General features: G+C 43.2%; 1 protein-coding gene across 3 annotated transcripts in view; it reads right to left on the bottom strand.

Moving 5' to 3' along the window:
• The window catches only part of LOC110974585 (uncharacterized), a 69,602-nt gene that overhangs the window by 8,939 nt on the left and 34,993 nt on the right, over nucleotides 1–25,670 (bottom strand). For 2 of the 3 annotated variants that reach the window (XM_087146664.1, XM_087146665.1), the window contains one exon: nucleotides 21,829–21,982. The gene's annotated coding sequence lies outside the window, so the exon portion shown is untranslated. Of the gene's footprint in view, nucleotides 1–21,828; nucleotides 21,983–22,080; nucleotides 22,301–25,670 lie in introns of those variants that run through there. The other variant, XM_022226333.2, reaches the window with a different exon arrangement.

Raw genomic sequence — 25,670 nt, 5'->3', positions numbered from 1 at the left:
TCATGTCTAACGAGTGAAATCGGACTCCGTCGAGCATGGACGCAAATAACACCTCTTGCTACTCAGTGAAGTTCAGATGATCTCGATATTCACGCTATGCATCATCAATCATGTCCACGTTATTTTGCTTTAATTTGACAGGCAATATCTGTCAAATATCGTTTTAGCACTAAGAACCTGACCCAGGACGTCCCGCGTAACGTTATAAAAAGAAATATCTTTCAAGGAAGTTACCAACTGTCAATTACTGTAATGCAAAGAGAACGGTTTCAAGACTCTATTGAAGAGAAACACCTGAGCCGACACTCCAATCTTGGAGGACTCTGATACAGGCTGTGAATGGCAGCCATCTTACACGGCAGTTCTTTTGTTCGACAGCATACCCTGTGGAACAAAAACACTGGCCTGTAAGATGGCAGCTATGCAAACTCTACATAATGAGCATCATGTATTAAATCAAATGACGAAGCGCCAGAAACAATGCAGTCCTTCAATCAAGTAGTTTATAGACATTTTTTCCAGATTAAAATTATTTTAGCAGTATGGGAGGACTGAGAAACGATACTCCTTCAAGTAAAAAATGATTTGAAGTTAACATGAGGAGAAAATGTGTGCACTAGTCAAAAGACCTTTTCCGTACATGAGCTACCGTAAGCTTACATTACAACTTTCTGAGCCAGCCATAGTCTAAACGGCTTACTGCCCACGTAATTCGATTTCCTGTTAACAAGTAAATGAGACGAGGGGGGTTTCTGGCTTCCTCAAGGAGCTGAAGAATACAGCGAAGAGCAGGAAGTTGGAGATTAGGTAGACATTCGCCGCCCGGGCGGGGAATGACAGGGAGTCAAAGATCCCAGGAGTTTCCTCGAAAGATGACGAAGATGTATCAAGACAGTTCATCAGTAGATAACCGAGGTAGTTCATCAGTAGAAAGCAGCTGGTGTCGCACGTTAGGTCTTACACGCGAGGCACCACGCCCTTTCTCTCTTCAAATATACCAATCTTGCGCCGAATTTTACCCAATAAAGTTGCATGGATTGGCGTTATTTATGGAAACACGCGACAAAACTGGCAGCTTTCCAGCTCATACGAAGGGCTGACGAAATATCGTGTGACATAATCAAGGAAAAATGCTCTTTGCAGTACATTAATTTTAACCACTGAAAATAAAAAGTATGTTCCAAACATTACGAACGTTTCCTGGAATACTACAATGAAAGTGCAATATGTATTTCTCAATTCCCCAGATATAATTCTTCTGATAATTAAATACTCTGTGCTAATACCAGTCGGCATTCAAGACAGTGCCGAATTTGTAATATTATTCTTGCATAATCTATTTTACCAAGTGTCATTCCCCCTACATGCAACAATAAGCCTATAGCAGATGCTGCAAGATGCTAATTACAAGCACATGCATTCTTGATTATATCGTCAATCAGTTGGCACATTAGAAGAAAAAAAGAACTCAGATTCCAATGACATATTACGGAAAACGCCGATATAATTTTTGACAGCTACTTCCCAAATAAATAAGGCACGGCAATTCCATGCTACTGCTATTGTCCCTCGGGGTTTCGGCGAAAAGTGGACGGAAATGAAAATGCGAGTCAAATAAAATTTGTCCCCATATTTACTCCTCGAGATCTCCGACGTGTTTATTCCTTCAGTGCTCCGTCAACGACTAATTGAAAATGTGCTGGGATAAAATGCCTTCCGCTATCGTAAGCTACTCGGAGGAGAAAAGAAGGCCGTCCGGTAATTTATGGGCCGGGATCGGACCATATCCTGTCGACACCCGAGTGTCTTTTCTCTCTCTCTCTCTCTTTCTCTGTCTCTCTTCTTTTACCATGAAGTTGACATCTTCAGGGATGTCTCCTGTTCTCTATCGTATATCGCTCTTGCAGCTGCCGGCGAGTCATCATTTTATTATTCCAAATTTTCACTGGGGGGAAAAGGACCGATAATTAGATTGCCTATAGTGCAAATGATAAAGTGTGAAGGAAAGGCTGCAAAGTGGCTGGTGAAAAAGGACGACGACAAAGGGCCATGTTACACGCAAGAGGGCCGGCGGGTGATCTTTTTATTTACAAGAAATCGACCGTTTTGGACAGAGTTTCCTAAATCCATTTTAGTTTGTGTAAACTGTCGAAAAAAGGGTGCCAGACTATTATATGCCTAGGATGTGTGCTAATGAGCCTCCTGTTCATTATCAAATGTCTTTGAATCAATAAGATATTTTGATCACGAATTTTATAGGCCCTATCATTCACCAGAGCAGACAGGTAGTAATTTTTTACAATTCCATTGCTTTCATTTCTACGCTCAATTCCCCTAAATGAAGGGTATGAGGCATTTGACCAGGCACCCGATCGGTCTATCCACCGCTGTTGATAAGCGAGGCTTTCAAAGCAAAATGCCACTTCTGAAGCGCACTGGTAATATATTATAACGTACAGCTTCGGCATATATAATGTAAGGTTGTGGGCAGATAATAACCCAAGCAGAAGTTCAGTAGGTTTGGCTTACGTAATGCAGTGGGAAAAGGGAAAGGATAAGTACTGAGGATATCCGTGGTTCGAAGGGTATCGTTTTTTCACCTTTTAATCCGGTATATAGAAAAAAAACACTTTGGAAAGGTTCTTGAATTTAGGCCTACCGCCCAAAGGCCAATTTGTTTTCTCAAAACTGTTTTATTCAAGGGAGAAAAGCCCACTTTAAAGTAAAAATCGACTCAACTTCACTTAGCTTGGCACTCAAATCACATTATGTGATAATATATCATTAGTTGGTTTCGAACATGGCATTTGCTTTTAAAAGCCTCGTATATTAACAGCGGTTGGAAGTCGGATTGGGTGATTTGCATGATTGGTTTGGTAGACTAAAATGTCGCAGAACTCGCGGACCCTTCCCGTTTTGAAAGAAGCAATGAACCATTAATCAACCTTTTGGTCTCCCGCTCAGCCATCTAAATGGAGTACCGTAAAGTTTGTTTGCCGACTATCCGGCAATAACCGCATTTTTATTGAAAAGCTGTGTCATTCTTATCAATTGCCCTGACTTGGTTAATGAAGACTGGTGTTTAGTATTGGTTACATGCACGCACCGATCTTCCTGTTAATTCTACGATTTCTGTTTTACTATTTCATTTTTTACCATCTGGTCATAGTAAGAGCATACACACATATCATACTTTCCACGAGTCATTATGTTCTTATTATCACACGCCACACCTTCAGGATTTAACATCGAGGACATCGAAGAGTCCAAACCGTTTAATTGTTAATCTGTCTTACTCATGCGGAACTGAACCCGATCCGTCACACTGCAATTTCTTACATTTAAATTAATGGATTACTGTGGACTTGGGGGTGGGCAAAGATAGGCGTATGCCGAAGTGATGCCTTCAACATTAAAGCAACATGAATCAAAATTATTGACAGCGTTTCGAACGAAATGTAGATGACTGAAATGGAATAGGCAAGTGGGGTCGAGCTTGACACATTAAAATGCTGCCACTTCAGCTTACGTTAACGACAGAGTTATTGTGGATCGATTTGAGTCGGCGGTGCGCGATGTGCTTTTAAGGGTAACCCTAAACTAGGGACCCGGGCCCGCCAGGCTATTTGCATTAGAAATTGGTGCAGGGCATTGACGAAACATGGAATACTCAACTCTCAATTCGGAGAATGACGGATATAGTAATATTCATTGGGTATACGATGTAGTGGCTTTGACAAAGCATCAAATTCGGCAAGGAGAGAAAATACGATTATCTTAGCTTTTTATTTTGGGTAATGTTTTTTTTACTCTAGACGTGCTTCACACAAGTTTTAGGGTGGGAACCTATGGGCTTTGTGCGTGGGCGAGAGGGAGCGCTTTATTTCCTGGTTACGATTTCGGCTGACCATCACTGGTTGACATGTGGGCCTATACGCTTCACTAGTTGCACAGTGACCGTTTTCACTTGGTTACCAAATTTACAATAATGTTAACATTTTACCCCGTACAAAACTTGACATACTGCAAGAACGACATGCTATTTCAAATAAAATAGTTCGGTGTCTGCCCCAGACGTCATGTTCTTCTCTACACGCTTTCAATAGCAGTTCCAACTGACTCACGGCCATCGATTTGAACTAGTTCTGCCGCTACGCTGCCCCATTATTAATATTTGTTTGCCATAGCTGACAGTTTTTTTTCCAGGTTGTTGGGACCGAAGCACGCACCCGAAAACGGTAGCGTCTCGTTTTTCCCCCCTTTTTAGCTTAAAGTGCATTGGACAATTTATACGCGGTACAATGGCCGCCGGAGGTAATCGAGGTATAAAAAATCGTATTAAAGACGGCGCCGAACGGGGAATAATAACCTGAGCGGTATAATACACTCACTGACTTAAGCCTAATGATCTCGGAGGCGCCACAAAGCTCATAATTATGCGATATTCTGGTGCCTCGGTAGAGGAGAGAGATAGACAAAGACACAAGTGTGGCTCATCGACTACTGACATTTTGCATCGGTTCCTGGATGTGAAGTACGTCCAAATCTAATTGAAGTGAATGTCCAGGGAACCTATACCAGAGCATTGCCCCTTGATATATACTGACAAAGCCTCCAGAGCTATTCAAACTTTGCCAATAATGAAGCGAAGTAGTTCTTTGCTGAGTGAGTTTTGAGTGGTCCCCGTCTGTGTTCCGGTAGAGTTTCTTCCATTCTCTATCCCCATTCTCAGGCGAGTCTACCAGCAGCAATATTGCCCGTCTGAAGTTACTTATAAAAAGCTTGATCAAGTTTTGGGTATACTGATAGACACGAGAAACGATTGAATCTTTGCGTGCATTGTTTCAATTCACCCTTAGGGGACAATTAGAATAAAAGGAAACCCAAGCAAAAAGACTTGTAAGTACTACGGCTCCAAAAAATAAAATTGGCTTTCTTCAGAAATGGAACTGGTTGGTTTTAGGAGCTTTTATGCAGATTTTGTCTCGTCCAAGTTGCAGAATTGGTGATACTTCTTTTATTGGCAAGAATTTAGCTTTTCGTTGACGTAGGTCGGTGAAAATACACTATTCCTAGAAAAACAGTAAATCCCTCGCTGTATTTCAATCAGCATTAATCTTATTTAATGTAACCATATGCAATAAAAATTATTGGACACTGGCATGTATATCTCTCATTTCCTCTGCTGCGTTTGGGCGGGTACGGCCATTACGATGATTGTCAATTCCCAAACACAGCGGGCCGATTTACGGTCACAAGATGTCCTCTCACATTAAGCACTTTCCAACGCGTGGTTCCCCGGGGCACAAATTCAGCATGGTCGATTCAATTACCTGCCCAATTAACGTTTTACTCTTCCTCATCCCTTTCGTTTTTAGCAGGATTCGCCCTTTTGCCTCGGATACCAAATAGCGAAGCACTTAAGCAACCATCCGGATTGCGCAGCCTTTAAAAGTAAATGATGCACCACGCAGCGTCTCTCTACTTATGAGAAAGCTGAAAAGCATATTTAACGTTGTCAACGAACGTGACCTCCCGTTCATTTGGTCCGGAGAATATGAAAGTAACAATACGTCCCCTAAAAATCAGGCTTATTATGACCAAAAAGTAAATTTGCTTTGTGAGCGCATGAATTCTAGAATTCTAGAATATCGCAGATGAGAAAACAAGTGAAGTAGTTTTTATATTTTGTCGTCGAAGAAGTCTCGATTCATATTAATTACGATGTACTAACCTGCAGATTTCTCGCGAAATACTGAGCCGGCTAGGCTGCTTTTGGTAAAATTACAAAAAAAAGAGAGAGAGACAAAAAAGTAAAAGAAAAACCTGGAAAATTCATTAAAAAGAACTTCTACTTGACCACAGAAAAATCAAAAAGACACAACCGAGAAAAGCCCAGACTCACACCTAAATGTAAAAAGACGGAAACTTTTTTGCTATACTCCGAAGAGGTTGGCGATTTAAGAATTGAATTACACAGCGAGACTCTCAGCCACCCACTTATCTTTTCAGCATTAAGAATATTGATTCTGGAAGATAAATTTCCAACCAAGGCCTTTCGTGACGTGCAATCCGGCCTGCATTATTATAGTGCATCGCTATTTTTTTCTTCCGTACAGCTCCATAAATATTACGTGCTTATGTTTACCTTTATTCTTTAAATTCTCAGTACTATCTAGTTATAAACTGAGGAGAATCTGGCAAAATGTGATCAGGGGCAGTAGCATGCAATCCGAGAAAATTAGTTATAGTTTTTTTTAATCGTTGTCTTTTTTCCTCAACCAAATCGCCAAAGTGGCGTTTCTTGAGTATATTAATCAAAGAGGTCTTCTGGATAAAAACGGGTCTACAGCCTCGAGTAAATCGGCAAAGTCTCTTGCGGACAGAGGAAAACAATGAAGGATTAATACAATATCAATTCAATATTGACAATATCATGAACACGTCTTAATTGCCATTATCAACTTTCTCATGTTAAAACTACACCGGATGTGCACTAGTGTTGTCCCCACAGAGCAGTGTTTGTAATGGAGGCTCGTGAATGAAAATGGTCATTTTAAAGGCACATTATAACTCAAAAATGGGCAAGCCTGCAGAAAAATGTTCGTGCATGTACGCATGTCGGTCTTTCCGTGGTATTATAATGATGTCGTCTTGGGAAACAGCAGACGGTGGCATTCTGTGGGTCCAGTCACGATGAGACGGTTCGTGGGTGATTTGGGTTTTGGGCGAGGAAAGAAATATGAAACACGGACCACCAATCTGTGTTGATTTGGGGGCGCTATTAATTGGGGGCAATTTGGTACAGCAGCCCGGTTGTTGGATGGACTTTTGCACAGATCGTGCTACGGGTGAAAAGTGCACAAAGTTGACTATTCTTGTTTCCAAAACTGATGAACTGATTTTCACGAACCAGACGAATTAATCCGCGCACCCACACACGCAGAAGTTCTATATGAAAAATTATAGGCAATAGGCCTTTTTGCCGACGAAACACTGACATTAATTTTTTACTGTCGACGTTATAGGCTCCGGGCAACGGACCCACAAAACCAGAAACATTGCACAGTATACCGCAATAAAAACAGGGCCTCGAGTCGGGGCTGGATTTCCCCCCTGCCAACGGTGGAATTGCAGACCGCTAGAAAGTTCATCTCTGTCTCACGGCTAAAAGCATTCCACCGGCCGTGCTCCGCGTGATCAAATTAAACCTGAAATGTCAACCAATGGGTTTACACGTTTTGCAAGGTTTCGCGCAAATATTTTGACAACTGCTCCGCTCTTTTCAGTCTGGCTTCCGACTCGGCACGCAAGGTGGCAGCACCATACGAGGAAGAAAACAGACTAGAAGAGGGAAAATGGCCACCGTTGGTGGTTAACGGCTGAAACAAAAATGGTGGAAGTTCTGACACGTTTGTTTTCACAAGGTTCTGTGGTTATATCCTGTGCCCGTCACGCGCGAGAGTGCTCCTGACGGAAACACGGCTGAATTCTTTGGTAAATCATATTCGGCGGGCCAATGTGTCGCTCGACACCCTGACAGCTTGTGACTGATCGTGCTCTCAGCAGCACAGATCTGTAGGGTGTCCCAGATGTGGACGTCAAAACGGGAACACAGAAGCCGTTCTAGTCTGTTTTGAAAACGGGGTGCTATCGCAGCAACCCTGACCCTTGCTCTGAAAACAGTCAGAGGGCCGCTAGGGGTGCTCTGCATAACGTGTGCTGAGCTTTAATTGTTTATGCTGAGCGGATGAAAAGAATGTGAACAACACTTCGGGCGCCGCCATGTTGAGCGATGTCATGGTTTACATGCATTTATTAACATATTACGAAGGAAACCTTTAAAAAGGTAATTTCCCTTGTGTATGCTGAAACGCAAGCAAATGCCCTTCACTACATTGAAATCCACAAGGGGGAAAATAAGTGTAAAAGGCAGCCCAAACTGGAGAAAAACTGGGGTCTCATCAATCGTTTGGAATTTTGCTGCAACAACCATCGCTACACAACCTTAAATTTGTCTCAAAAGTACTGTATCACACTGCATTTCTAAATGCAAACGCCAACGGCCTCTGTTTTTGCAATCATGCAAATGCACGACAGCAAGACACACGAGAACGCCCGAACGGCCGTGGAATCATTTAGATTCCGAAAATAGTTTCTCGTCAACGCCTTGTGAATGCCGAAAGGCAGAAGTTACGGAACACTGACTTCACCCCCTGAAACGCAGTGTTTACACGCAGCACGAATTCACAAGTGAAAGGTTCGTCTATGAATTTTTTTGCATCAAGAAGAGGCAAGTGTCGCGGAGAAGGACGAATAAATATTCATTTAAAAGGCAGTCACAAATTTCGCAATCTAGCGTGTCCATAGTCACTAGGCTGGTAATGCATCGCAAATGACAGATGGCATTAATATATGTCCACTAAGTCCCAGACCTCATCAGTATCGTACAAAAGCTCATCTCCCTTATGTGATTTCGAGACAAGGGGATTATTCCCGTAGCTTAATATTGCCGAATACGACAATGAGACCAGCTACGATGCATCTTTAATATTTGAGCATTCTATAATGATGCAGGGACTCGGAGGGAATGAACCGATCAATCAGTGCAGCAAGACTTGTTAGCCAACGCACCTGGAGACAGCTTCTTGAATATACATACTCAGCACAGAACCGTCGAATCTTTTCAGAAATATTTGGACGTCTGCATTCAGGTTTGAGGTATTTCTTTTGACCAGGCTTTACTCTGCTGCGTATTTTAACAGCGGTTCCAAATAACATCAGAGCGCCGAAGAGAAGGAAAAGGCTCCATTTAAAACCTATATGGGGTGATCATTTAGAATTAATGGTTCAGACAGTGAAGACTTTCATTCATTGCTTTGTAGCAGTCTCTCTTGTTTTGCACACACAAAGATAACCATTGCTGATATTGTTCATTAAGAAAAAGAGCTTTAAAAAAACGGGGTTTGATCAAAACAGATTCCATTTTACCTCTCTGTTACTGTACAGGTTTTGCCGTCAGCCATCAAGGTCCCTTCCCCAAAAACCGCGCGCCCGCGGTTTCACCACATTTTGAAAGCGCTGAACCCTGATTGGATTGGGAGATTCTATTTTTTTTTCTTCTTTTCAGCTTGATTTGACGGCGTCAGTGATTTCACCAGTCTCCGGTCGAGACCCTATTCTCCGGTATCTCTCGCCCATTGTGTAAATGTCACAACGTTAATGATTTGTCAAGGCGGGGAGCTCATCTTCCCATCTTCTACGCGGCAATAATCAAACACGGGACGGCAGGACGTCAAGCAGGCACTCCGTGTGTGCAGAACATTAAATCGGCCGTCGCAATTTCAATTCAAGGGTGCTGGGAAGGGGACACGGGCGAGGGGTTAAGGGTAAACATAAAGTGATGGGGGAAAACAAGCCTTTACTAGTTACATTTGCTGATCGACACCGCAGCAATGGCGAGTGACGCTGTAGGTTCATTGGTTTCACGGGCAGCTTTGCTTTTTAAGGTGGTTAAGCTAATGGCTACAGTTTTACGATATCAAGTGGCGCTCTGGCTGTAGAGTAGTTCCCTGTTCTATCAATAATATTGACAGTACGTACCGGCAGCCGTCGTTCAAGAAAACAAAGTATGGCGGTATAGGATGTCCCTTCTATTTGAAGATGCAGCGCGGACGGGGAACCAGACAACCTCAGGCTGTAGACTGGCACCGGATCAATCCGGTTCCCTTTCTCCCAGCTGAAGCGTGCAATTCAAATCTAACAGTCCCAGCCATTTCATTTCCGGGGTTTCCGCTTAATTAGATGAGGCGGAAGTTCGACGAATAACGCTAAACGAAATGTTTGCTTGGTGCAAAGCCGCAAGACGCGTCCTGAGAGCGAAGCCTAGAGCCGCTACGGGTCAAAATCAGAACCTGAATAGGCCAAAGCCATCGTTATAATTTACAAAGAAAGCCATAGGCCTAATGGCCCCTATTTTAAGTAAAACCAATCTTACCTACATGGATCTAAAACGACAGCTGAAAACAAATCGACAAGGGTAAAACACTCTCATATAATGGCTAAATTTGATATAACGTCAACAGAAAATAAAATTGAAGCACATTTTGGCCCACTGATTACCCCTTCCTATGTCTGCATGAGACCACGAAAGCGCCCTCTTTTGTTAGTGCACGTTGTCAATAATTCCAAGAAAAAATACGGGGTAATGGATATTCCTGGATCTGCCGTTGCAACTTCACGCCGACCTAACCTGTAGTTCTGCCAAATGGTCATGTACACTATGCGGTAAGGATGCGACTTTAAACTACGGACGTCATATAAAAAAATCTTGCAATGGCCTTTTAGGTCATTGACGCCATCGGCGGCCAGCTTACCGTGCTGAATGCCAAGTAACACACGGGGCCTGTTTTCGGTCAGTGATCCTAACACTGGTTCGACCCATCCACTTTGCGGGTTTTGGTGTCCGTAAACCAACAATGGGTCGCTGATCGCGATGCAGATCCGTGTGAAACAAATACGACCAAAGATGGCTTGCTCCCAACTATTAATTAACCAAATCGTTCGTGACAACAATATGGCACGCAAGCCAACGATCCATTCGGCACGGCAAGATGGCCACCGGTGGCTTCAGTCGATATACAAGAGCATTGCGAGTCCAAACTTTTTAATATGACGTCTGTACCATAAAAAAATTCCACCTGTCTCACTTCAATAGTGGTTTGGATATAGTTGGTGTGTTACCGCTGTATTATTCACACGGGTGAAGTGGCTGCCGAGTGGTAAAGAGCCGATTTTCCTTCTGACGCAAAACGTCCCGTCAACCCAACAGCTCTTAACACGAAGCGGAAAATGTATTAATGGGTTTTAATGGCAGTTTAAAAGCATAGCCAGTTCATTCACCGGATTTTTATGAGGCTGGCGAAACACAAGCAAAACTCTTGATTGCTTTAATTTTCGGAATGACAACAAACAAATAACGACTGTGGTAGTTTGTTTTCCCGAGTATTTGTGACACAGATGAGGCAATCTGACAAGTGGGCCAATTTCATAGGGCTGCTTTAAGCACAAAATTTGCTTGAACGGGAAAAAATTTGCCTAATAAACTCAGGTTACCAGCTCAAACTCTATCTGATTGTCATGCTAACCAAAAAACCCAGCTAAATACAATCCCCAAACAATATACATCACATGGAGTTTTGGCTGGTTACCTGATTTATCAAGCAAGGTTTTCTCGTGCGAGTTTTGGCTGGTTACCTGATTTATCAAGCAAGGTTTTCTCGTGCGAGTTTTGGCTGGTGACCCGATTTATCAAGCAAGGTTTTCTCATGCGAGTTTTGGCTGGTGACCTGATTTATCAAGCAAGGTTTTCTCGTGCGAGTTTTGGCTGGTGACCTGATTTATCAAGCAAGGTTTTCTCGTGCTTAAGCAAATTTTGTGCTTAAGCAGCTCTGTGAAATTGGACCCAAAGAAATTGCCATGAAGATTATTCGAAGCAAGTATAAAAAAAAAGTAAAAGCTTAATTTCAACTTAGAAATAGAGGTGAAAGTATTAATAAGATAATTGATATTTATGTTCCATTGGCACCTGTTCACACTTCGACTCACAGATGTAAACATCGACTATGCTCTTCGTTGACTTTTTTTCGCTTGACGTGGTTGAATGCCACTTCACGTTTCATGCCAACTTGTGGTCTTCTTTACGAACTACGGATGTTTTATTCATATTGTCAAATGCGGAATGCAAAGTTTTCTTATGTCGCCAACAGGCACAGAGGAAAACAACCGACCTGTCCGATAGAAAACAAGGAGTAAAAAAACTTCAAGTTTCCTCTAAAATGCTTTGTAGCTGTTTGTGCGTCATCTGAAAAACAATCTGACGTAGATTTATACTCCAAGGAGTAAAGGTAAGATGCTAGACGTGGGCAACGATGGCTTTTGAAGCAAATTATCTCCACGAAGGGTGTAAATTGCAGGAAACAGAAAGGACTTGTTTGTGGGTGTCGGAGTCTTCGGGCGTTCTGCGACAGACCAACAGAATGGTGATTTTTTTCTAAACATGAGGCAAACTATAGTGATGCACCGTAGAAGAAACGAGCAAGAAAGTGGAAGAAAGTTGGTTGCAATTAACGTTGGTCAACTTCCAACCCCGAATGGATATGAAGTCACCAAAATTGATTACAAAATTTCATTTAAAAACTGGTATGAATTTCTGCTTAAGTTTCTATGTTATCTTAAGCTAAAGAACAGTGGCGATTCGCATTCCTCCTTTTTTTTTTTTTTTTTTTAGAATGACTCCCCTGTATAAAGGGCAGCAAAACATCACCCAAAGTCGATCGGACACCTCCGATTTATTCAATTCTCTGCGGCGACGATTTCCAGCCGGAATTAACTGGAGGGGATAAAAATGGATTATACTGTACAGGGAGCGTGTTCTTCGAGTAGGGGCTGCACCCGAGGCAGGACAGGGGAAGAAGTGTTCTCCAAAAACAATCAGCGGGATGTTGGCCACTGCCTCAGGGAGATACATGCAGGCTGTAGGGGTAGATGAACAACTTTCACGTCGAGTCATTCCTTGGCAATTTTAAACTCTGTATGTGCCAGGTTGTTTTGCCCGATGATTTATTTTTTTTCTGAGAGGCTGCTGACTCAGTTTCAATCATGAGCAACAAGAGGGGATTTGGGGGCACACACGCGGGGAAAAGGTGAATTCAACAAGTAATACGAAATTGACAACACTGTGTTCAACGTTAGTGCAAAAAACTGGAACAATGACAGAGTAGGTGACCTCAATACTGCTCGATGACATCTGTGGACAAGTTAGCGTTAATAGTTATCGATTCAAAAATCAATCATTGACAATAACATCAAGTTTAATAATGATACGACTCAAACAAAATAAATCGTTTTCTGATTAAGGTCAAAATGGAACGCCAAACGCGCTTGGTGCATGTTGCGGGAAATGGATCACTTACAGAGTTCCTCAGTTCCGAAGGCGTCTACTGAGAACACAGTACTGCAAACAATGTGTAAACAAGTAGAATTGTTTGACATGCACGTATGTCTCCGTCAAAAGACTTGCCTCTCTGCAATACATGAGCGTATCGTTCTGAACCAATATACATAATGCGTGTGCGTGACAGTAACAAGGAGGGGAAACGAAAGCAGACATCGGTCGAGTAAGAGAACAAGTTTCATTAACAAAAAGTGAGAGCACGTCACACAGGCGCGCGGGGGCGGGTCTGCCTTGAAAAAATAATCGGCCAGGGTCTTAATTGGCCTGTTCGCGCCAATGCAGCGCGCGGGAGAGGGACGGGTTTACGAAGGTGTCTCTAATCTGGAAAGAATTTCTCATCAACAAGTCTTTGATTGCCACCGAGCCGTTGCCAATGGCAACGGCGTTGTTCATGGTCACCGACTCGACTACATCCTATTTGGTACAGAGATGTCACAAGACGCCATTGTGAAGGAGCTGTAGCTCACGGTATACGTGACTCATAGTTTTCCGAGGAATTGTTTGTTTGTACACGTACAACACACGCCGAACAAAGACACAATAGTAACCCTACAAACTAGCAAATGAATTACTCTGAAGCGTCGGCAGGATGTAAATGATCAAACCAGAGAGAAATAAAGCCCATGCAAAGAGGATACTATCAGGATATTGAGAATTCAATATGCAACATCACGAGGGCGTAATCAATACCCCCCCCCGTTCGACTTACCAAATATAAAGCAAGGACTTACTAGACTGAGTTTCCTATTCTGTGAGATATGTCTTGAAATTAGTATTACCACAAACAATAATTAAGACCTGTATATAGAAATGACAATGCATCAATGCACGTACCGTGCTGATCAAATAAAGAGATATCTGCCCGACAGATTCTTCGAGTTGAAAGCTTTTACACGTCAGTTCGTTCGCCGAAGGGCGATTCAAAATGCTCACAGAGGCTCACCCGAAGGGGCCTACAAGTGCACTGTGGAAGGCCAGTTCCGACTGTCTCTGACAGGTGAATCAGGCCCGTAATCTTCTTAGTTTCCAAATCCCGCTCCTCTCCGCTCGACTCATTGCTCACGTATTCCCAAGTTAATGCGTGGCTGACACCCAAGACCGATGCATAGCGATATGCTATACTTTGAAAAGCAACGAGCAATGTTTGCATCGATATCCACGATGCGCTGGTCCATGTTGGTTTTCACACTACTGCTAAGACGGATGTCGCGACGTTCCAGTGCTATTTCAGAAATACCTAAGGAGTTTAGACCTGTGTAGACCCTGGATTAATGTAAAACTCCACATTATTTTGGGGGGGGGTTGTTGTTTTTTACGCAGCGCAGATGCAGTTATGCAGTATAATTTTGCCGACTGCATTCCGGAAACCTACACACAATTTATATGTCGATATTTATGAGCATCGTTCCGCTGTTTTTGTTAGCAGTTCTGAGTGAATTTTATACCTAGCTTCACGGGCGAGTCTTTGTAAAATGCACCTACCGCGTCACGGGCATCACGAAGCAGTGGGATCTACACAACATTATGGACAGCTGAGAGCGTTGCAAAAATGTCACTGACGATCATGATGAGAACAAACGGATCACAACTACCGTAAACTAAAACGTCTTATGCGGTAAACATGTGAATAGGTCTATGCGATTGCTTTGTTTCTTCTTTCAACACTGCCGGCATATTTCAACCTGTAAAACAAAACATCAGTCTACCGGATTGATTATTGCAAATTTGAGCGACGACTATAGTAACTTAGAGACTGACAGCGCTGGAACGGTGTGTGGTCAGACTTGTCTAGTCGACCATTTGGGACCAGGCCCTGGGGTATGGTCGCACCGCTGGTTACCAATAACATATTTCATTTATCATTACAGAGGAACCATTCACATGCAAATACAAAAAATTGTACGAGATTTCAGTGACTTTGTACGCTATATACGAGAATCGCAGCCTACGCTGAACTTCGAGTAACAAAGAGATAAACAAATCGGCCGACTGGGGTCGTTCGAGTGTAACTTAATAGCTCATGCACATTGTTAAAAAGCCATTGGCTACTGGCCTAACTACACTTCGCACCCGAACTTGCCCTCCGTTGCTAAGATAATTGCGCCCTCTCTTGGTCCGGCTCGAAGCCCATTAACTTTCAAATTTAAGATTTTGTCACTGTCTCATTACTGAACGCGTGACAGTGGGGGAAGACTTATTTTCCTTGGCAGAATGTACACATAGTGCCAACATACTGAGGTTTGATATCCCGTCACTATTTAAATTCGTCCTCTACATAAACAAGCTTGCCAGAATGGTGTCTGCGGGCTCCAAAGGTACAGAACAGAAAGGATGACAGGAAATGCCCAGTGCACGTCAGAAAAATATCTCGGGCTTTCTTCAAGACGTCAAACAGACGGGCATTTACGAGAGGAATTCGCCCTTAGAATTTCTTCTGCCCGTACTTGTTGCCTAACGGGTGTTGGCTGTCGTTAAGGAGTCGCAGAAGACACCTTTCCATTGATTGTGTAACAGAAGAAGGCGTTCCTGACTGCGGTCTTTCCCTCTTCTTTTCTCCCCGCCAGCTGATGAGGCAACATGCGCTTGCATGTCGGTGTTGGATTACTCGCGAAACAGGAAGAGCCGTTTTCCTCTTAAACGGAAAAAACTAGAGAGTGAGGCACCCGTTTTCTTTAGGTACAAGTCGCACAAAACATTCCGTCCCTGGAGTCGAACCATTTGATCTTGGTATCCTGCTGAATTTAAACAGTGGGTTTGTGAGCACATTTTCACAGCTATAACGTTACACCTCTGTAAGAAACAGACACCATAGACTACAATGACGTAAAAGTTATAGCAGGTTACTGACACCATCGTCTATAAACAGCGAGAAGTTCTCGTCTCTGTCGACTATTATTTCAGTCTCCCTCGTTTTCAAAAGGCTTTTCCGCTCTTTTGTTGCGAAATAGCACTGATGTAACTGTGACTTGGGCGATGTTAATGTTGTAAATTCGATGCGCAAGGATTACTTAGAATTACACTTTAAGTCGGGTTTGTCGTGTAAATTATGCTTACATGTTTCATTTTCCTGTGCTCAGTGGTAGGTCCTTTGCTTCATTCCGTCCTCAGTGGCGAACAGATTATAGAGCGTGCCTTTATTTAGTCTACGGGCAAGTGATCGCAGCAATCATCACACACAATCCCTTGTGCTCTAGCCGCGCTATAGAAAAACGGGGCAGTGTGATATGAACAATTTTGCCAATCCAATATGGTTTTAGTATACAGAGGCGTAAAACGGAATGTGAAGGTCACTGAAAACCAAACTTTGGATCCTGACCTTGAGCAATGTCACGGAGAGATATAAAACCCACCTTTTTTATCAGTTTCGTGGTGTGTGGGCGCAAAATGTGAACATGTGGTGAAAATGTCTTGGCATGAGAAGCTTCGATGTTGATGTGTGACCACGGACTTGCCTCTCGCTGCTTAGGCCTAGAGGGGCAAGCAACCACTTCCACACAAGTACATTTTTTCCTGAGTCCGGAGGGGGGGGGAATGAGTGTCTGTTACGACGTGATTAATGTATCTACGCTTCCAAATAATTTATGAACCGACAAGCATCCTGCCCGCGGAGCCTGTCGCGCCGCGACGTGTGCTTGCATTCAATGGCTCGAAACTCCAACGGCCACGCCGCACAACTTGAATTCGTTAACAAGGGTGCGTACTTTGGCGACCGGCGTCGTTGACAGGGCTCATTGCTGTGATCAACCTCGGGTCTGAGTGATGTTTGTTGAGTCGCAGTTAATGACATGAGAAATCACCGCAGAAGCTTAATTATGCGAGCAGGTCCACGCATTATGAAATATTCAGATAATGTGAAAAACATTCGGAATGTATGCAAACCTTTGAAGTAAGAAAAAAGGGAAACGTTTGTAAGATACTTCCAAAGGGTGTGGGGTTAAGGATAAATACTTTTTGTCACTGTTTCAATTTAGGAAATAGTGAACTTGAAACTGTCGGACTACTGGCGGTATTTGACAGCCGATGCAGCTACCGACCGCTGTTAACAAACGAGGCTTTTATAGACCCTGTTTGGAACCGAGCCGAAATATATAATGTTATTATACCTGATCAAGAACCTGTTGAAATCAGCTTTTGTGCTAAAATTAAATATACTTCAACGCAACAAATTTGAGTAGTAAATATAATAACCTTTTAAAATTGATCTTTTAAAACTGTAACGAATCTGGAAAAAAAAGACAATGCAGAAAAAAAGACCCTCTCCGATTCGAAAGAAGAATGCCCACATTATTGGGCCTTTTCTTACCCCCTATGCGCTTCGCAAGCCAGCTCGACGACATTTCCTTTTTTTTCCCCTTCTTCTATCCCCACGACCCCTCGTAATGACGCCGAAGCTGTTCCGTAATGCGGGTAATACCATAATATATTTTCGGCCCCGTTACAAACTGGGGCATTTCTATGTAAAAGCCCGTTTCAGGAGCATTTCTCTGTTTGTTAGCAGCAGTACAGATTGGGTGCCATGTTCATATCAATATGAGGTGGCTTTGCAGATAATACCGCGCACTTGCCAATGATTATTTCGGCCACGTTGGGGTGTGAGCAGATTTAAGAGGCTCTTAAAGCAATAAGTAACCCCCAACATATGGTTTTTCCAGGCAAGTCAGTTAAGTGCGTTATTATGTTGTGGTCAGTCCCTGTACTTCCGTACAGGTTTTTACACGGTATTTCAAACGAGGAAGTGTTGCCTACGAGAAGTCGAACGTGTCACCGACCACTCGATAGGATAACGTTATGACTGCAAGAGGCGGTAATGTCTACGGTGCTTCTTTTATTTAGTGTGAAATCAACGCTGCGATAGGTGACTCAACGGTGGAGTGGTGGATGGGCATAATTGGATTTCTATATCATCGGTTATACATGAACCGCAGAGGCGTGGGTCTGCGCCCAGCCATAGCGGGGAAGCGTGTGAGTGATAGCAAGATAATGCATGACATGCTCGGTCATTTACAGGGAAAAGACCTCCTTTTTTCAGCTCCGTCGACCGAGCCTTAAAGAAATTAGTGCAAACAAATGAATTCGTCATGATCTGACGACGGCAAATACCTCAGAACATAGATTTTGTTATGAAAATTAAAGAAACCGTATGAACAAATCACGCATAGCCAATGAACAGTCGAAATTAACAACCGTAAGTCACGCTAACCTATAATTACACCATACTTTTAACTGCAAACCGTCAGCGACGGTGCGAAGCTTTGTGTGGCGGACTTCTGAGGCAATTTTGACGGCTGAACGCAGCTCCGATGACAAACAACCTTTAGAAGACCATAAACGGGAGAGAATCGAATCAGCGCGCGAGTACTGGTCTCCGATTAATGGTTCGCGTTACAACCCCGTGCAGACTGTATCCTTCTTCACTGCGATATAATTACAACTGCAGCTCCGCGAGAACGGCAGCTGTCCAAACACTCTTACTCCGGAGCCAGGGTCTTCCCGGTTTTTTTTTAATGTTCAGTTGATATTTGTGGAGGGGAAATTTATGATACAATTTCATGATTTCGAGAAAAAAAGAAGTCGCGCGTTGGCTTTTTTTTCAGCCTGAGAGAGTAAAAGACACCACAAGCACGTTAATTTAAGTCTGGAGATGGCAGAAATCCGACAAACGTTCTTGAAATGAAAGAACTACGCTCGAGCGTGTCCAAACATTGAGGAAACTGAGAATTACCACATTTCCATTCGGGATGATTGCTATGGAGATCTCACGAAGCTTCTGCTCGCTTGTTGTTTGATTACAATAAACAGCACGCAAGCTATACTTTGCGTACTGTCGCGTCATATTGCCATATGATGCAAGATACGGGGGCGGAGAGAACCCCTCCCCCGCTTTTGTGTTGGTCGTTGTTTGATCGAGATCTCAGGAATTCTTTACAGACTTCTAGGGGGATGTGTTAGGTAACAATACTCTAGAGTGTGTATAGGGATTGGACATGTGGGGGGGGGGTTAACCCATCGGCCCCATATCTTGCACGGTATCCACATTGCACCGACAGGAATTTCTGTGAAAAAACGGCCCGAGAAATCAAAGTAGGGGGCGGTGGAAAGTTGGAATCGGGTCAGACCTTATTGGCAGAAGTGGGGAAGAAAATTGAAAGTCGGGCCTCCTTTTTAGGACACACGGTCTTCCCTGAGAATGTTCGAGCCTGCACAAGATCGAAAATACACCTAGGCCATTATCTGCAAGGATAAAGAGCGACTTGAGTTCTTGTTATTTGGTGTATAGCCATAAACAGTTTTCATTGGCATCAACCCGACGGAGGGAGAGAGAAACGGATGATTGCGCAAAGCCGGAAGCCACGACTACAATTTAGGTCACATAGGCCGATCGACCTGATGGAAATATTAATGAAATCACACACCCGATCCGACTACCCACCGCTACTTAAAAGTGGGGCATGTGCAGCTAAATAGCCACGCTCTTACTGTGGTGCTAATATATTATCGTATGATGCAATACAGTAGGCACACTTATAAGTCAGGCTTGTTCGAGCTTTCTGGTTCCCAATTTTTTTGACGCTGACTAGCCTCACTTATAAGTGTGCCACTGTATTGCATCATACGATAATATATTAGCATCAGAGTTAGAGCATGGCTATTTTGCTGCAAAGGCCTCGCTTGTAAGTAGCGGTGGGTAGTCGGATCGGGTGCACCACAAGATAATGTACTGAGGACAGGGGTAATTGGTTTGACATCAAATTTCATTCTTTCAAAGAAATTGATATTCCTCCGGAGTACTTGATGCCCTAGTGCCAAGTCTACAAAGGCAACCAGAACGAGAAGACAACACTACGACACGCAGTTTGTATAAACGCACGTTTCAATACATCTTCGACCATCAGAGCGTCGTGACGGGCTAACATTTAAGTTCAGCCGGGAGCGTGTTTTGGCAACCCAAACCACGAACATGTTTCAGTTTCGGTCATTGGTTAAGTGTTTTGGCGACCTCGGCTGTGCCTTGTGACGTCATTATTCTAACCGAACGAGAACCGAAGGTTGGAGCTGGTTCGGCGCCGGCTCAAAATGGCGGAAAATAAACAGTTTATTTTTTGTCGCCCCTCAAATAAGTGAATTATACATTTTGAAATTTGTTGTTACATGCAGCGAATCAAAGAGACACTTTCTTCTAGAACTTACGTGAAAATAGAGAGCGGCACTGGTGAGAAGCATGCCAAATATTGAGTGAAACTGATGTTCATGGACAGTGTCATCTGCTTCCTTATGCATGCCCCTGTCAGATGACGTAACCGTCTCTGTTTCTTCCTTTTTGTGGGCCACCCTTAACATGTTCCTGGTTATTGCTTCGACGTCGCCAAAATACACCCCTGAAGTTTACGGGCGCGCGCGGCACGTTTGGGAGTGTGGTGTCCACTGGCGTCTCTCAGTCTCAAGATATTAAGAAAATGCGCTCATAAGACATCGCATGCTAGTTTGAACGATTCGTCGTCTTGGAACCAGCTGTCAGTGACACGGAGGGTACACATAATGTTGGTCCTGTCGATAAGTGGATGTCTTGACTAATAACATACTCAGAGGAGAATTAACTGGGCGACTTCGGCGGCTTACATCATCCACGTACGACCGTACGTCATTAATAAGCAATACGCCTATGATCTTCCCTTTAAAACACGACCAGAACGGTTTAGTTGGCGTCCGCGTTTTTCTACCGTTAAGAAGAGAAAGTGACATCGTGCCACCTGCGCCTTTCTGTAGCACAGATCATTTGGAGCCGTTTCCTAGCTTCTGCACAAAGAGTTTAATTCTGCGAAATTCGGCTGCTGACATTTCATTCTGTTTGGTGAATTAAAAACCGAACTTGGTCACTGCTGTCCCAATTTCAGTTGAACAAAACATTGAGCTCTTTTTCAAGTCTTCCGTGGCCTGTAAGAACATGTTATGTGTTTCCAGCCCAAGGTATAGTAAGATCCCGTTTCTCAGAAAAGGCTTGAAGCTACCAGCAACACGACATCGCGAGTCATCGATCATCTTTTTTCTCTGTATTCGTCATCTACCGCGGTGATTATGTTTATCTCTTCTAGAAAAGACTTTCTTCGGGATGACCCGGGTTTTGTCTTCTGGTCTTCCTGCACGCCACATTCAGCGCACCTACATTGTTTCTTTTTAAAACAGCACTCATACAATTCGTAGCACTTAGGCAAATGACTGCCGGAACCCCGGGAAGTCTTACTTAACAGTCCCGAATCCTCCAATTTCAAAATGAACTGTCACACATCATCGAGACTTGAGTTTGAATACATTGGTCTAAATACATCAGAAATAACCAAAGGACTCTTAAGTGTTCAGGGTTTTTTAAATCTCGTTACCTCAACGTCTCCACAATTCAGCCCGTCATTGGGACTTTATTCGCTATGTGACGCGAAAGCACGAAGCCATTCGGCAAGATCTCGACGATATAAAAGTAAAACGGGTAAAACGACGTCATCAAGACGGAGCCAAAATTGGTTTATGACAAGAGGGACCTAGGTAGAGTTTTTTTTAAAGATGTCATTGTCCATTTTTATAGCAAGAACAATACGTCCGAAGTAATGTTCTTTGAGAAAATCAATAGCATAATGGGATATCAAGATATAGCAAAAATTAAACCCAAACAAACTGATTTGACAAAAAAGGATCAAATTAAACACTGGACATTGAAAACAAAAGGCCAGAACAAGATAGAGTTCATCCAAGGTCTGTAAGTAATACCTAAAAATTCTGTCATCTAGGGTAACGGTACACCACATGAGAAATATACTGCTCACCTTGTCAGCGTTCAGCAATCGATACAAATAAGCTCTGTTCAGCTGACGATGAAATTGCTTGGTTGATGCGCACGATGATATGCAGTGCGTAGGTCTATGCCCCCGGAGAGCAAAACGGTAAATAACCCACAAACTATGCACCAGCGTATTCTTCCTGAAAGGCGAAAAAAAGAAGACGAGTGCTGAGAAGCGCTGGGACCTTCTGGCCGCGAGAACCAACTGACGGACAAAAAAATATGTATATATTCATACCAAGAAAAGGACCGAGGGCTTTCCTGGCAAAGGAGCACTTGTCGTTGGGGAAAGAGCAAGGAGGAGATTTCCCCTCTCCGTACACAATCCTGTTTGCTGGGGGTAAGCTCGCTCCTTAAACGCTGTCGAGCCCACTGAGTCGGTGGTGATGAGGTAACATGCCTACCGTGAGCTGGCACCCCCGCACAGGCAGCATGCGCGTGTGCGCGGTCACGAATCCCGGACTTGACGTTGGACGGGCGTCGTCGCTGGTAAACTGCGTCGGCCCTCAGATACATATATCTTGTGTACTTGCTCATGATGATGTTGTGCACCAGCGGATCGGGAGGCGGGCATAACGTCGCGCTTTCACGCCTCTGTCCTGGATGCACCTTTAACCCGTAACAAGACTAGTGCAATATTAAGTACCTGTGCGTATTATGAAACTTCCCCCCCCCTGCCGATACACCATCGCAATTATCATTCGTAAAAGAAACCTACGTCTACAATCATTACAGGTATGTTTGGACTTAAAGAAAAATTAAACACGAGATCCAACAGGGAAATTGTAAAAAACAGAGAAAGTGCACAGGTTTTAAGCGTCATAATGCTGTTGTAGTACAATTCATTTCAGGAGTTAAAAATAATGACCCCCATGAAAATCCATGATTTGCAAGAATGTGCAGGATTAGGATCTATTTTGCTATTTTGGTTAATCCAGTAAGATTCCTAAATCGAAGTTTGGGCCACTTTTCAAAAATACAAAAATAATACTAAAGGATCTGAGGCTACACGGATAAATGTACCACAAGACGCGTCCTAAATACAAATGGAATGGACATTATTATGGTTATTAGCGTTCCCAGCAATCGTCGTCGGACAGTGTTTAATGCTGTGCACTCTTACGATATGGGTCAATTCATTGTGGGTGCGTTGTGCCACGCAAGTGCTTTGCTTTCTACCGTAGACGTGCTCATCTTCTGATGAACGAGCTGATGGGACTTGGTTTTTCAACGAGTAGTGCGTGCAAGAAAGCTCGAGCGTTATATTGAATCCCAAATGGAGACAGATGAGCGAACGCAAAGGGGCACATTGTGCATTGTAATGAGTTCGGCGAATCATGAAATGCAAGGATGGTGATGAAAAACGAAAATTCCCGATTTATGGACGTACACGATGACAAGCATTGGAAAAACAAAAAATGCTTATTTTAATAACATGGCCTAATAAATTACATTCAAATTTATAACTTAGCTTCAACCTAGTAATGCACGCAGGCATTTTCAAATAACCACACAGAACAGTGAACAAACAAATCCAAACCAAACCATTTCCGAATATGAATTAACCGAAGTCAGTTCTCTGAATCGACAAATGTTGGGAGAGAAAACATCCTAGCGAATAATTTTATGGAAACAATTATCATATTCCCTGCAGTGCGTTGGTACTTCTATAGACGCAAAGCCTGCACCGCCACAAACAGCACGAATTAATAGCGTCGGGATTGCAATCGGAGAGAATATGGGAAGCATATTCGAGTGGCATCAATCGCAGGTCAAGTTGAAGACCGAGCCTCGCGGGAGAGGTGCGAGGTGACCCGTGAACCTGGACATGACAAGGAAGTTCTCGATCTTCTGTCATGGTTTGCTTTGGTTCTGCTTAGGTCGGAATAATTTGCAGAGTAATAAATGCTTATAATTCAGTATACCGGCTTAAAAATACAAAAGGAGACACCTTCTGAGGCAAGCTACTCTGTGATTGCAAACATCGCCGTCTATAAACTGGGATCTGATATGTCCATAGAGGAGATCTTGTTTACAAGCTGCAAAGCAGCATTAATCAAACACTTTCCTCTCGAAGAATGGGCTTGCGATAAGCTTAACCTCCAGTCAGAATTTTGCATTTCCCCACATCCCTCGACCTACTGACTGATTCTGCTAGCTCAATCTGCATTGTACCAGCAACCGGTATCACGCGCATATACTTGCGCGTGTACCTCAAATGTTTACAAGACCCTGGATTCAACAATTCCTGCGGTTTTTTTTTTTGCTCACGCCCTATCATCACACAGTGGGCTCCCAATGGCACGAGCTGTTCTCGACACAAGCATCCCGCCTGATTACATTATACGGAGTTGCACGAGCCCCGGACGACAAAGCACTCCTGTCCGGAAACCGGACACGTGTATATGCTGAATAGAGATGACACTTGACTACCCGTGGTGCCAACTCATTGGTTATTCTGTGTAATATGCAAATGTTGGATCAGATGCAAAATGACGCGTGCGCTTCGTTTCGAACAAAGAAAGTAACTGTACCTATGCAACATTCTCGATTTGTGTCCGTTACAAAGTGTAAGTTTAACATCACCAAAAGTGCTCTTACCCATTTTGAATTTAAACCCATTTAGTTCCAACTGAAAATGTGGACTGTACATTATGAGTGGCTAACGTTTAGAAACTATTCTCTGTTGAAACAAAAATGCAGCTTACTGTTCTCGCAAATCAATAATGATCATTAATAAAAGGAAATACAACATACTGAAGAGTCTAGAGATGGATAAAATAGGTGTGTAATGCTAACAGGTGTTCCATCGGAGGCCTCTGTCCGCTCATCCTTGGCTCAATACCCTGAGCTAATGAGCCTATAGGAGAGATCACAGACGTAGAGAGTTGATGCTGCCCCATAGGTCAACACAGTCTCAATATTTGACAGGGAAAAGAGCACCTTTTCACAGATGCGTTCTCAGTACGTGTCGTGATCTGCACTCTTTTGGATTTTTCTAGAAAGTGGTTATTTAAACGTTTTAACGTTTTTCGATCTTTAACAAGGGAAGTGAAGACACACATAGCAAAAATCTTTCCCATGTTTCTATTTCTAATACTACAAAGCTAGGTTATTTTCTATTGAGCCAAACCCTTGAAATGTTTGCCTGAACTCTAAGGTCGGTCTATCAATGTCCAACGCCCAATTACGTGCGCCCTCCTGTAACATGAATTTTAATATCTCAGGCAGACGCAGTATAGGTAGGCTGAATGATAAAGAGTTAGTTTCATGCACAACCTTAGCAACTAATAAAAAAAATTAAGCATCTGGCCTCGGCCTTCTTCACAGTGCTGCACATTTCGAGACTTAAAGTGGTACAAATCGACCCTTTTTTACACTATTGGTCTGCTACTGCAAGTAGTCAATATTTGTCCCACGAGCTGTTGCTATGGATACGCCACAATCGTACGTCGTCCAGAACTGTTGAATACGTTTAGAGTCATAATTTTCTCATCTGAGACTGCAACGGCATAATTGAGCAGATACTTTGGTGCGTGATCGGGGCGTGCGGATGATTGAATTAATACATCGGCTTGATGCACCATGCTTCTGCAAAAGGACTACTGAATAACATTAAAGTTCTGTTGAGTTCACAAGCATGCTACCACGAGAGGGCGCTCACTTTCACACCATCCTGCAGTCTGTTTTGCGACGACAGAGGCCACAGAATGAGAGAGCAGTATGAAACAACAGAGGGCGTGCTGTTTCATTTTCAGGCAGCACAGTATCATGAGTGCAGAGCAGGAAACTAGGCACTTCGTGACCTGACCTTTTTCCTCTGACATC

Source organism: Acanthaster planci, linkage group LG15 (genome assembly GCF_054643075.1).
Source record: "Acanthaster planci isolate LZ-2023a linkage group LG15, COTS_SCS, whole genome shotgun sequence".
NCBI lineage: Eukaryota > Metazoa > Echinodermata > Asteroidea > Valvatida > Acanthasteridae > Acanthaster > Acanthaster planci.
The sequence above is the reverse complement of the archived record's forward strand: the minus strand, read 5'-3'. Positions and strand labels throughout refer to the sequence as shown.